The following is a 13,706-nucleotide window of genomic DNA, read 5'->3' on the forward strand; positions in this document are numbered from 1 at the left end:
ACACATGTAATCAGCTCTACTGTGTGTTATAAATGATTGTTTAAAGATCATATCTGATATCAAGAATATTTGTTCATGGGGTCATAGTGTATGTGCAGGTGATTTATGGAGTATTTGTGGCTGATACCAAACATTTGTAAATTCAGTATTTTCAACTTTTACTTGGCCTGTAATTTAAGGAGGAAAAGCGTTAAGAAGATAGGTGGGTTGAATAATATTTGAGGATGCTGTATATGGTAAATGATTTGTATTTACATAGCAATTTTCCAGTCTTGATGACCACAAGCGCTTTACAGTTTTGCTATCCACCCACGTACACACAGTGCATCTATTTGCAGCACTTTCGATATCATACATCAATCATACAATGCCGGCACAGCCGATTGGAGGTTCAGCATCTTGCCCAAGGCACGCGGAATGGGGGAGACAGGGATCGAACTATTAACCTGGTTAGTGGACCACCCACTCTGTCCCCTGAGCCACACCCGCCTGTACAACACGTTTATGTATGCAGACCTACTTGGGTCTTGGCAGGTCTGCACCATTGACCATCTTGAAAATCGACCACACCTTTCAGGAAGGAAATGGTGCTTTTTTTTTTTTTTTACTTTGCAGTGCAGCTGCTTTAAATACCTGTGGGAGCTGGACTCCTTGTAACCATGAACACAGATCACAAATCAACAGCATCATAAATGAGGGTTTATTCTGTGTCTTTGTGTCTCTTTGGCTCAACAAGTCCCACAATTACCGTCATTTGAGTCCATGCAGCCTGACCTAAACTCAAGTGTGTACTTTTGTTGTGTTTGCCTGAGCCTTGTTTAACTGTGTATAACCTGTGTCTCAGGTTATCCTCACCAGTCTGCCTTCCAGCTGACTATTCTGCTGCCTCTCCCTGCCCCAGTTCACCTTTAACTCTGCTCCCCAAACCTCACCTCATCATCTTCTTAATAATACTGCTTTTCAAGTCTTATAAGCGTCTTGTACCAATTCTGCTTTTAGATCCAACTTTACAACACAACACAGGCTCTGAAATAGCAGTTCCTCTTTAAAGCAGTAACAACAATCCCTGTTAGTGGTCCTGTGGATGCCTCCATTAAACCAATATGTGGAGATAAACCTTTTCATGTAGATGGAAAATAAGCCAAATCAGAGAAAGGCTGCCTCGCAGTGTAATAATAAATAACCACGACTAAATAAATGATGATCTACTTTAACCAGATATCCTTCAAATGTACAGGCCATTTAATGTCAAATCCCAGCGCTGGAATTTGAGTTGGGATTATAATTTGGAAAGTTTAAAGGTCCAGTGTTTTAGGTGAAAGCAATCTATTGACAGAAATTTAATATAAAATAATCCTAGTGATATTTTCACAAGTTGTTGTTTTCTTTACCCTAGAATGGGCCCTTTATATTGAAATACTTTATATATCAGGGGGGGTCCTCTCTACGGAGGCCGCCATGTTTCTTGTAGTAGCCCAGACTGGAGAAACTAAACACCCTTTGAGTTTTTATGAAAACTGAAGGTTACCACAGGTTGTCTGTCATGTTTGGAAGGGGAGGATGAGGTGAGGGGTGTTCAGCTGCTACATGCAACTTCACCACTTTATGTCACTAAATTCTACACACTGCAACTTTAATACATGTTTTGATGCTCTTTTAATGTAGGTGTAAAGGATGACCTTGGTTGTAACATGTGGTTTGTTATGTTGTGCTCAGGGGAAAATGACACTGAAATAGGTCCCATCTCTCTGACTTAAGTATTTTGGCCCCTGCTCGAAGACCTCCGGTTACGTGGAGCGTGTGCACGCAGCGACACACCGGGGATGCGCGCTTGCAGACCAGAGAGAGAGAGAGAGAGAGCAAGTGGAAGAGCGGAGGACACAGTCCACCAGAGTGAGAGACAGACCTGCACCGCACTGACAGGAGACAGGAAACACGGAAACCAATACCGAGGAGGAGGCGGATTGTTTTCTGATGCCTCTGCGGAGCTGACGGTGCCCGGCGCCGCATTGGGGAGAGGAGCGGCGGAGTAACGCGGGTAAGCGGAGGCTTCCTATGTTGGACTGTGATCCAGGGTAGTAATAGCTCCCATCGCAGTGACGCATCGGGTGGTGTCCCGGCTCGGGCGGTGCAGGTGCGGGCTGATGATGAGAGGATGTGAGAAATGACAGCAGCACAGGAAAGCCGTCCACGAGGCCCCGAACGCAATTTCCCCGTCTCCCTGCAGTGTTTTACGGGCATGCGGCGCGCACGGCCCCCGCCTCTCTCTGCGCATCTTCTGGATGATGCTGCGGTTTTGAGATATTTGTGCTGCTCTGCGCAAATCGCGAACAACGGCACCAAGTTACGGTGACATGACCGGGGCCGGCCTCGCTGTGTGCATCTGCAGAGGCCTGTGTGTGTGTGTGTGTGTGTGTGTGTGTGTGTGTGTGTGTGTGTGTGGTGTGTGTGAGCAGAAGTGTCGTTACAGAGGACGAGAGATTTGAAGGATGTAAAGTTGGATTTGCTGGGTTAGGCCCCGGGGCTGCAGGCTGAGTCAGGTCTGTCTCTGGAAGTGGATCAGAGAACATCTGACACAGGGAGGTGACGGAAAGAAACGTTGACTATTTATGGACGATTATATCACGACACATTTCACAGAAACTGAATGTCTCTTCCCGTACATGAGGACGTGTATGTGTGCTCTACAGCAGGCTGGCACATTATGACGATGACCTTGTTGTTCACTTTATAAGAGTGTGTTCCTGTGAAAGCCTCATAGAGTCTTTGCGCCTGACGAGATTAGCCATGTCATTGAATCATTATACTGATCAGTAATATTGTGTGTCACCGGTTGGCCTGGTGTTTCAGTCACCGTGTTTCTAATGCTGAGCTCAGTCACCTTACTTTTGGTCTCTTTTAGTCTCAGGCTACATTTGATGTAAAGTATGGTGCATTGGACTGATTTCCTCAAACCATTCAGTTTTATATTTGGAGTTTTAAATTGTTTGTGTTGTTGGAGGTTATCACAGCTGATCATGGTGCATGACTTTAGTGACAAGTTGAAGTTCAGATCCTCACACTGTAAAAATACTCCATTACATACAGACTCCTGTCAGTGTCTCATTACAGTCTCATTAACATGACGCACCTTTTTTCTCATGTAGAGGGGAAGCTAGTTTAAAGTAGCATATATTTATACTGTTGCATGATTAAACATTTACAGTGGATCATAATTCATAAGCTTGTCTTTTTTGGTAAATTCATAATCACAAGTAATTAGATGTTAGGCTTTATGTCAAAAATGTGTTTGCGTAAACATTTTAAGTACCTGAAGTACCATCAGGTTCTGGATCAAATTTACTTTCCAGTTATATTCCAACAATGTTTCTGTACAGCCTAATTGTTTCGAAAATATGTGATTCTCTTATTCTAAACATTTGTGATTTTCACCACTTTAAATTAATCATCATAAATTCTGAGACAATAAAAAAATTTTAAGATAATAAATGACCATAATTCTACTTATATATGCACAATTTCCTAATCTCCTCTTGTGTGATGTTCATATCCCTATAGCGTTCTTATGGCTGTGGCCTAGATGTGTTTTGCTGTGACTGTGGGACACTTGTGACTTGTGTAATGAGCGCCTACTACATGTAGTCAGTGGAGAGAGATGTGTTGTGCAAGTGAACACACCTCAACATCTGAATGACAAAGACAAAACATATGAATCAGTGTGATTTCATATAAAATTAAATAAATACAATATATATATTTATCTACAAATTAAAGCCAAAATAGCCAATGAATGAGTTAAAACACTGCAATTTATATTTTATTTAGATGTCTTGTTGTCACAGCAACACTGTTTATTATAGCAGTTTTTTATTTCAAATTTTTGTTTAATTCTTTCCCATAACACATGTATATGTGTGTAGGCTTGTCTTGTCTGGGTTGATTACCCAATTGTATTTATACAACACTTTTCTGGTCTTTGACATTTACCCATTCACACACATTCATACAGTGCATCTGTATGAATGGACAGTGCATCTGTATGAAGGACACTTCAGTATGCAGATGGGGAAGACTGGGGATTGAACTGCCGACCTTCTGGTTGGGGGACGACCATCTGACTGTTTAAACATACTCCATTTATGTCTACAACTGTATATCTATCAGACTGTGAGTCATTTAGGTGGTCACCTTTTTGCAGTCTTTGTCAGCATATATATTCTTGTTGTAAAATCTTCACAACCAGTTTAGTCAGTGGTTTCAAATGCAGTTCAACAGTGCAATGAGAAAAGGAAGCGTCAGCATCAACCTCTGTATCACCTTCATCAGGAAGGAGGAATCCACTTGTCAGGGGCTACGTCCTCTATTGAACACAGTCCACTGAAAGCCACTCTGTCAGAGGACATGAAGGTCAGACCGAACCTGAGCCTGAGTCTCGAATGGGACAGACTACCTCACAGAGGTCCTGTGGGTGGCATGGGTTTTGGGGGTGGGGCATTCATAGGGTTGCAGTGTAGTTGTGAAAAGAATAAAAATGGAGAGCTAGAAAGAAAAATCCCTGCAGCTGAAAATGCTGAGTCCAGGGGCAGCCTCTTGGGTTATGGAGCTGCTATCTGCAGTCAGCTGGACAGATAAGCAGACCTGGCCCTTTCTATATGCTCACTTCAAAAAAAGTGAGAGTGAATGGCGCAAACATTAGTCAGGTAAAAGAAGAGCTTGCAGTGAATCTCTCTGGTGTTGCTAACCTACTTGTGGACAATGCATTTCTTGGCCTGCCCATCTTTATTGATTGCTTGAATGGCTGTTAATACATGTAAGACATAGAGCCACCCTGCTATTGTTTGAGTCATTGGGGGCACTGGAGTTGGGTGTGGTTGGGTGTTAAGCTGTATGGGGAGAGAATTTAGGACAGCATTGAAGGAGGCTGAAAGTTGGTGTCTTAAATTAAACCAGCTCATCTGTTAAGTGTTAATAGTGTTATTTCCAGGTCGACCAGAATGGCTTCTCTGGCCAAAATATGTATTTTACCATCCTCAAAAGAGTGTCCCTTGTGCTTGAAATTTACAGGTAAAAAAAATCCAAGACAAGATGCAACCTATACAATATCACAATGTTGTCCTGTTTGTTCTTGTCCTCTTCCTTGTCAGTTTTGCTTATTTTGGGGGTTTCAAAGGTTCTAAGTGCCTCATCAACAACTTCTGAAGACAACAGTATTGTTAATACACTGGTGCTATGCTTAAGTTTTTAAAAAGAGGACAAGCTGGATATTGAATCAGCCAGTAAAAGCACGGACTCCAGCCAGTCAGCCAATACAAGTACAGCTGATCCACATCGAGCACTATCAGCACAGACCCACTACAGCCATTCTTAGCAGGCACCACAGACACAGGTGAAGTACAGGCAGCCTCAGCCAGTACAAGCACCAGCAGAGATGTACAGCCTCAGCTCCAAGCAGCTCAGACCCTAATAGAGCTTTTACTGCTCCACAAAGAATCTATATGGTTTGGTCCCCAGTCTAAACGGACTTCATGAGGACCACAGTAGTGCAAACAACTGGTCTACAGACTTTCAACTTTGTTAGGCATGCATGTGTCTGTGTGTGTCTGGATTAGGGCTTGACAATTTAACTATATCATAACCCTATCCCAACCATATCATGTAATCTTCATCAATAGCAATATAACAAAAGTGCAATATATATTGATATAATGCTTCTGCAATGTGCAAGCACAGTGAGGTAGGTATTATTTTTATGTGTTCCTGTTTATCCAGTGTTACTCATCTTTGCTCATAAAGAAGAGTTCAATTCACAACCTTCGCTCAGGAGCAAAAATCTGTCTTTCAACTTAAAAGAAACAATAATGCGATACTCATCGTGATCAATTGATATACATTTAAAAAAAAATCGAGATATAGGTTTTTGCCATATCGCCACGCCCTAGTCTTTAATGCATGTGTTTGTGTGTAGGTATTTGTTTATCTGTCTGTGAGTATTTCCAGACACTAGCCTCTCCTATTCTTATGTAAGACCATTACTGCTGCAATCTCTCTCCCTCCCTCTCTCTCTCTCAGACGCACACACACACACGATGCTTCCTCTTTTTCATTCAGGCCTAATGCATTATAAATGAGGTTATGGGTCCACTTGCACATAACTACCACAACCACACCTGTTTGTAAAGCACTGTCCCTCTGCTGGATCTTCAGACTTTATCAATAAGAGCAAACTAAATTATTTCAGCATTTTTTTTAGAAAATATAACTAAGTTTGTTTAATCAAACATGGTATGAAACATGGATATAAAAATGTTGAGTTTAATATGGCTAAAGCAGTGAAGTAGTCAGCATTTATTTTTTAGATATCTGTTCCTAGAGCTGCATTCAGACATGCACTGAACTCTGGAGATCCTCCGGACATTCACTGGAGCTGTCGTGTGAACGCAAATGTCCAAGTCAGAGCTTCTGGACTAAACAAAAAGAAAACAAATATGTCCAGAGGAAAAAGTGTCTACACACGTAGAAGACACTGACAAAGATGGCAAGAAAGCTTTATGTGATCTGGGTTGACACTGCTGTAAACAAAAACATGTGATCTCCTGAATCCTCTGGAAATGTCTTTGTTGTTCTGAACGTGTCTGAGCGGAGAATCTTCTCTGTGCTTTTCCTTCAGGTCATTAAATCCCTGCAGCCTGTAACAGGACACATGCTGTATGTTAATGAATCGTAAATGGTTAAATGGTTAAATGGTTAAATGGTTTGTATTTATATAGCGCTTTTCTAGTCTTGATGACCACTCAAAGCTCTTTACATTACAGTTTGCCATTCACCCATTCACACATACATTCATACAGTGCATCTATTAGCAGCACTTTTTGTGTTCACAATTATTTTTTATTTTGTTTGCTGATTTTCAGAAATGTTTAAAACTTAAAATGCCTCACAATCCTGATTCTGTTATATGAGGTGACAATTGACCACATCAGGTAGAGCAGAATTAATAATGAACATCATTAGAAAATCATAAATCATCATCGATGTGATCATATAAATTACCTAATTTAATTATTTTTTAGCAAAGAATAAGAAACGTGTGATGTGGTAACAATGTAATTTAGCTCCTCCAAGCATGACGTCCTGGCACTGCCAGTGGTGTCAGGTATTAGCAGTTTGACTTTCTTCCTCTGTTGAATGATTGGAAAGGAACTAAAGAGGCGTGTGAATGCTGTGGACAACTACACAAAAATGTCATTTTAATCACCTGAGGCCAGACAATATTGTTCTCAACATGCTTCAAAAGCTTCTATGATGTGTCATCCAAATACATCTAAAGGCAAGAGTGATGATTCTTGTTCCAAATGGCCACGTTCACTCCAACCAACCCACACAGATGGGGTGAGAGGCCGCCTCCTGGCTTTTTCCCATTATCTTCCCAGTCTTTTTTCAATAATTATCTTAATGTGCCTTTGCAGTCCCGATGATATCAATTGAAGAAATACTGTTCTATACATCCCTAGACACCAGTATATACATTTATAGTTTCAGGCTGAACTATGTGTTGATCTAGATACACACTTTATTTATATTGAACCATACTAGTTCCTCCCTCTGCTCTTGGACAGCCTTCAAGACGAAAACTATCTCTGAGATACTGCTCCATGTTGACATGACTGCATCACATCATTCCTGCAAATTTGTCAGGTGCACACATTCATACTCCCAATCTGTTCTATCACATCCCAAAGGTTTTACTGGGTTCACATCTGGTGACTGTGGAGGTCAATGTCACTGTCATGTTTAATGAAACTTGTTTGTGACACAGAAGTAGCCATTAGAGCAGAGCCCACCATGGCTGTAAATACATTGAGGTACAAACTGCCATTTGCCTCAAGGTCTGACACCATTATATAGAGTCTATTCTAAGACTGACACCATCCCACAATCCAAGGTACAGGTGCAAAGCACGCATGCATGGACTTAAGATTTTGAGACATATTGAGGTGAGTCCCCTATTTGTTTCAAACTGTTCGTAACAAATCACTGAAAAGAACAGTGGCAGCTTCAGGTTGAGTCAAAAATAAAATTTCAACCAGGCTATGTATGTGATATCTTTTACAGTTTAACAATCTGTTTAACAGGATTTGTCCCCCCTGTTTTTGCCATTTGCCAATGTTGCTGTTCTCTTGACATTTTCATGACTGTTAAACTGCAATTAGAACAATCCTAGTTTTGTAGGAGCCATGGGAATGCAGCAACCCTTTGATAAAGAACATAGGAAGAGAAAAGGGTCATGTGGATGTAAAATACCGTAGGAGCTGTAATCCTGTGATAATTTCCCTTAAGCTTCTTACTGAAAACCCCGGGCTCTTGATGAAAGATTTTATAATTCCCAATGCTACAGTTCAGGTTTATGACCAGCAGGTGTCAGCATTGTAATACATTAATACGTGTCTTAACGTTTACAGACACAAACTGCAGTTCAGTGAGTGCATTGTGTACCACAGGCTGCTGAGGCTGCTTTCTTTTGTTTTGAAACATTGACGCTGGAGTTGCACTGCTACATTAAGCTGTTTTGAGGATTTTATTTTGTGTAATCAATATCAAAGATTTTATATTCTGAGGTGTTTTACAACCAGCAGGAAAGAGTTGTCCATGCCTCATGACTGAAACGTTTTCTATGGTGTGCAAGTAATGTAAATGCGGAACAACCATAACATCTTCAGACCAGATCTCTAACAATAATCTTAATTACAACTACAAGATAAAAAAGTCCTGGATCGAACAGAACAGTTACAATTTTGCTGACATTTTATTCTTCTAAAACATTTTGTGTGCAGCTACAATTGGCTATAGTCAAATTCAGTGGGTCAGGGAATTGGTGATTTATACATTTTGCCTTATTCCACACAAGCCATTATGAAAAGATTAAGGAAAGATTAAGAGATTAAGAGAGAGGAAACTTTACATTCAAAATACCTTCACTGTGATGATTCCTGTAATCTGAAACTCTCCTCTGCTGGGGATGATAGCTCAACCGTGCTCAACAAGACACAACCTGAGACATAATGTTACAATCAGGTTCAGTGTTACTTGATTGCATGATAAAGAGGTGCAAAAAAGCTGCATTGACAAAACGATACAGGTGATGAATAAATTGTTATTTGTTAGTTATAGAAATACATGGATTTATCCAAACAAAAACTGGCTTTCAAAACATGTTTTGATCCCTCCATGCTGCTGAGTGCTGTGATCACTGATAAATGGTTCTTGAGATAGGTGTTCCACAAACATTTTCTGGTATAAGTACAATAGTAGATAGAAGATTTGTTTTTATTGACCTTCTTTCTTTATTGTAATCCTGTAAAGTGTCACTGCTCGTTGTTTAATTACAAATGGAATGTATAACAGACAAATGCCAATAATTTGGTTCTTTTTGATATTTTCCTATAAATATACATAAAGCTTAAACCGAAGCAGTAAACTACAACTAAGGGGGGATGCCAGTGTCAATTCAGAAAGTTCACTTTCTAAACTCCACATCTACCTAATCTACCAGGTCAGTCCATCCTTCATGGGACATATATAGGCCAGGTGGACTGATGGGGCAAAAGGTGAATTAATTTAGAATTATGGAAGCCTGCTGGCATCAATATGATCATCTGGCATGGTGTCTGCGTGTGTGTGTGTGTGTATTCTGCTTGTCTTGTCTGGGATTTAGAACAACGTCCCTACTGGGTAGAATGCTGGGTTTTCATACTTTACTTGGCATCAAATTTAGATTGAACCACAGGTCACCAAGCAGTCTGTCTAGGCCTGGAAACAGAGGTGTTATTCAGTCTGTGTAGCTGGATGGTTTCCAATTAAATGTGCAATTGCTGAATGACTTTGTAAACAGCTAGACCCAGTTTGCCCTGTGTATCGTTCAGAGAGTGTGGTTGAGTGTAAAGGAACTATACTACATTTTTAGACCAGTTACTATTTGTAGGGTAGGGAGGTAATGCATATTCCCATGCTAGCACAATTAGGCTTTCTGCAAAAGAGAGTGTGCAGATGTTTTGACTCGTTTAATTTATTGTATTTTCTGTATCCAGTACCCTCATGACGAGTGGGTGGTAAATAATTGGTTGATACACTGTGACCAGCACCTGATACCTTAAAAACTTAAAAAAACAAACATTTTCTTGAGAGTCAGTCATATGCACCTTTATTTCTGTGGCTATTGCTCATCCCTGGTACAAGCACTACATAGTTCCAGCCTAGAGTTGTCTTTCAATGGAAGATCTTTTTCTTCACTATCCCCCATCCGTCTCCAGCTTCTCTCAGGTTACCTGAACTGTACCTTCAAGGCTACGTTTTCTGCTTCTCAGCAGCTTCTATTTTTAAACACCTCACAGAAGATGAGGGCTGTAAGGAAAGAGAGAGGGGAAATGATCGAGAGAAAAGATGACTGATGGGAAAGGAAGAAAAGAAAAGGAGACAAACCAATGGCACCGCACTGTTTGGCGGGCTGCCAGGTGGAGAGGATAAGCAGATGATAGGGTGAGGCTGATTGACTGGTACTGCTCCAGGCCTCAGTCTCCACTGAGACCACTCACTGGATGAATACAAAACAGAGGACAGGGGGAGAGATATGATTTCACTACTGATATTGTTAGATTAAAACTAGAGAACACTAAAATTGAATTAATGACCACTAATATAACGTAACATTTCAGAAATTTAATGAAAACTTGTTGTTCCAACAATATACTCAGTGCACACCTCTGTCTTTTAAGAGGATATATGAGTACTTCTCAGCAAACAGCTTTAGAAAGGTTTTATGTCAGGACAATGCTTTGACTATCTCCACTTCTATCAAAAGTTTTCTATTAGGTCTGCGGTCAATTTTAAAGCTTTTGTTGTTACATTTTTTATGTAAATTCTTAATATAAATAATGGAAAATGACTCAATTTCTACAATTATATTTTTAATATGCCAGATCAATGTATAAATAAGATGTTTGAATCATATTTTATTAGTGCAATGATGGCTAGAATATTGAAAAAGTACAAAATAATTGGAGTCGTTTATGTCTATTCATGCCTTGGGATGCTTGAGCTGCTTGAATGGCAGCTTAAACCTACCAATGCATCATACTTTATAAGATCATGACTTTATGTAGTGTCACTGTCATCTCAGACCCATGTATCCAGTTTTATCATAAACTGAGAACAGCATCTAGTTATTTAGCATCTATCTAGGATCAGGAGAGTTTACTTGACTATCAGGAGACCAGACGTAAAATGCTGGAGGAGGCAGAGACAGGAGTGGCAAGGAGAGCCCAATGTAAGGTCATACCTCTGTTCAGGCGATATTCACACAGAGAATATTTTAGCTTCAGCTTTGCCCCAGGCTGTTCTTCAAATGCAGCTTCTCTATGGTTAAGATTAGTATACATTCAGCAGATAGGACCCTGGGAGACAAACCGTCTGATTGGGTAGAAGCTGTTGTTCAGACAGATGTTATTGGGATAATACAAGCTGTGGTTGTCTCTGTTTAGGACCATTTCTCTTCATCTCTGGATTTATTGCTTACACGCTCTTTCTCCTGTTTAAACCTTGTCTGATTTATTGAAATTAATCAGGAGTGATCGACTTTGAAACCATCCTAGATCTACCTTTCCAGTGAACTGTAGAGATTGTGACATTTTCTGACATTTCTCCTGATAACATGAATCCAAACTGCAGTTACAAACCAAAATCATTGTCTGCCATATGGCTGTGCTGAATATCCAGGTTAAAGCATGTGTCCGTGTTACATGGTTTCTGTCATGTGTGGTGTATTTGAAAAACAAGTCAACATGAGTTAGCAGCAGGGTGGCTAAGGAGCTGGTGCCAAAAAAGGACTCAGCAGTGTGGCATTGGTTTGATTATGCACATTATCTTAAAGTTAAGTTATCTATAAACCTTTTCAGGCAATGGTCAACACTTCTGTAAGTAACATTGGTTGAAAAATATGATAAAAATAGCAAACAATTAGAAGAGGTGACTGAGGGGTCATTTCATTTAGCTTAAGTTATGGTGCCTGACAAAGCTGTGGACAATTTGGACCGTGACCATTTCTGTCTTTAAATTGTGCAAATGGATTCAATTTAAATCAATGGAATTTAATGTAATGCAATGCAATTCAATTCAATTCAATATATTTATTTATGTATAGAGCCAAATCACTACATACATTAAGGCACTTAACATAGCAAGGTCGAGACCATACAATATTATAGATATATAAGTCCAATGCAATTCAGATTGGATATTATGGCATTATTACTGCTAAAAAGATTATGAAACCACCCAATCTTTGTACTTTGTACCCACTACCATATAGGACAGTAGTTGATGTGTCACGATGATAAATTCTCATGCTGCTTATGAAGCCTCAACTTAACCTTAATTCATGATGATTCTACTTTCATGGCACTGTGGCAATTTCTAGCTCTGAAGTAATGCCGCTGTTTCTGTATATATGTGTGTGTGTCTGTGCATGTGTGTGTATGAGTGTGTCCCTTGCAGAATTACAACAGAAGGCCATGCATATGCATAAAGGACAGAAGTGACACATGGCCTTTTCAGCAGGGCTAAAAACAAAAAACTTCGTTTTAAATCATCCCACAAGCAGAAAACGACAGAATTATGCAATAGAAAGACATTTCTCTGACTGAACCTGTCCAAGCCCGAGAGAAAATAAGCCGAGCCTAACCCGACAAGCAGCTTTTCAGTTTTCATTTTCCAAACACAACTCCAGCCCAATGAATTTAATGTAGCTGCACTGAGTTTGTGTTATCTTCTCCCTGCAAGGGACTCAGGCCAAAACCAGCGGGGACAAGGAGCTCCAGTGCAGCATGTCTGAAAACCTCCAGGCATTTTGCAAATACCCTTATCTTGATGATGTTCTCCTTTACTCTTGACATTTGTTGCACTTCTGTCCGTCCTGGGAGAGGGATCCCTCACATGTGGCTCTCTCTGAGGTTTCTACCTTCTTTTTTCCCTGTTAAAAGGGTTTTTTAGTAGTTTGTCCTTACTCCTGTTGAGGGTTAAGGGCAGAGGATGTCACACCTTGTTAAAGCCCTATGAGACAAATTGTGATTTGTGAATATGGGCTATACAAATAAAATTTGATTGATTGATTGATTGATCTTTTACTGTTAAAGATGGAAATATGTTAAGCAAGCCAGGACAGGCTTCTCCTCAGTAAAAACACAGATTCTTTCCCCTTTGGCACATGTAATGACACTGTTCCTTCAGGCACACCAATCTTATTAATTGCAAATTTCACACAAAGCACAAGGAAGTGATTCAGTGACAAGATAAACCACAAATATGATGGTGAGAAATATGTTGATCACATATGTAATGGCAGGTAACGGCATTATAAAACATTATTTGGAGAATCTGACATGACAACCATTTTTCGAGGAGTGACATGAGACATTAGTCAGTATCAGTCCTCTCTGTCTCCCTGCTGCTCTGTCTGCAGGTACCATTGGTAGAGAGGAAGAGGGGAGGTGCTAGTTTGTCTCAGATAGAAGAGCATTTTGTTTAACCAGATTCGTGACAAACTAACATTATCATTCAGACTACGGGCATTCAAACTTTTAAAGTCAAGTCTTGTGTCAGTGTGAGTGTGTGTCTGTGTGTGTCAGTAAGGCCTGTAGACAGCCTCTGGCCATAAA

At 40.2% G+C, this 13,706-nt stretch overlaps 1 protein-coding gene across 1 annotated transcript in view; it reads left to right on the plus strand.

The window, feature by feature from the left end:
* Positions 1–1,921: 1,921 nt before the first annotated feature.
* Positions 1,922–13,706, plus strand: part of nfasca (neurofascin homolog (chicken) a) — a 121,690-nt gene continuing 109,905 nt past the window's right edge. Inside the window, exon 1 of the mRNA XM_034586790.1 lies at positions 1,922–2,038. The gene's annotated coding sequence lies outside the window, so the exon portion shown is untranslated. The remainder of the gene's footprint in view (positions 2,039–13,706) is intronic.

The sequence above is a fragment of the Hippoglossus hippoglossus genome, chromosome 5 (genome assembly GCF_009819705.1).
Source record: "Hippoglossus hippoglossus isolate fHipHip1 chromosome 5, fHipHip1.pri, whole genome shotgun sequence".
NCBI classification, from domain to species: Eukaryota; Metazoa; Chordata; class Actinopteri; order Pleuronectiformes; family Pleuronectidae; genus Hippoglossus; species Hippoglossus hippoglossus.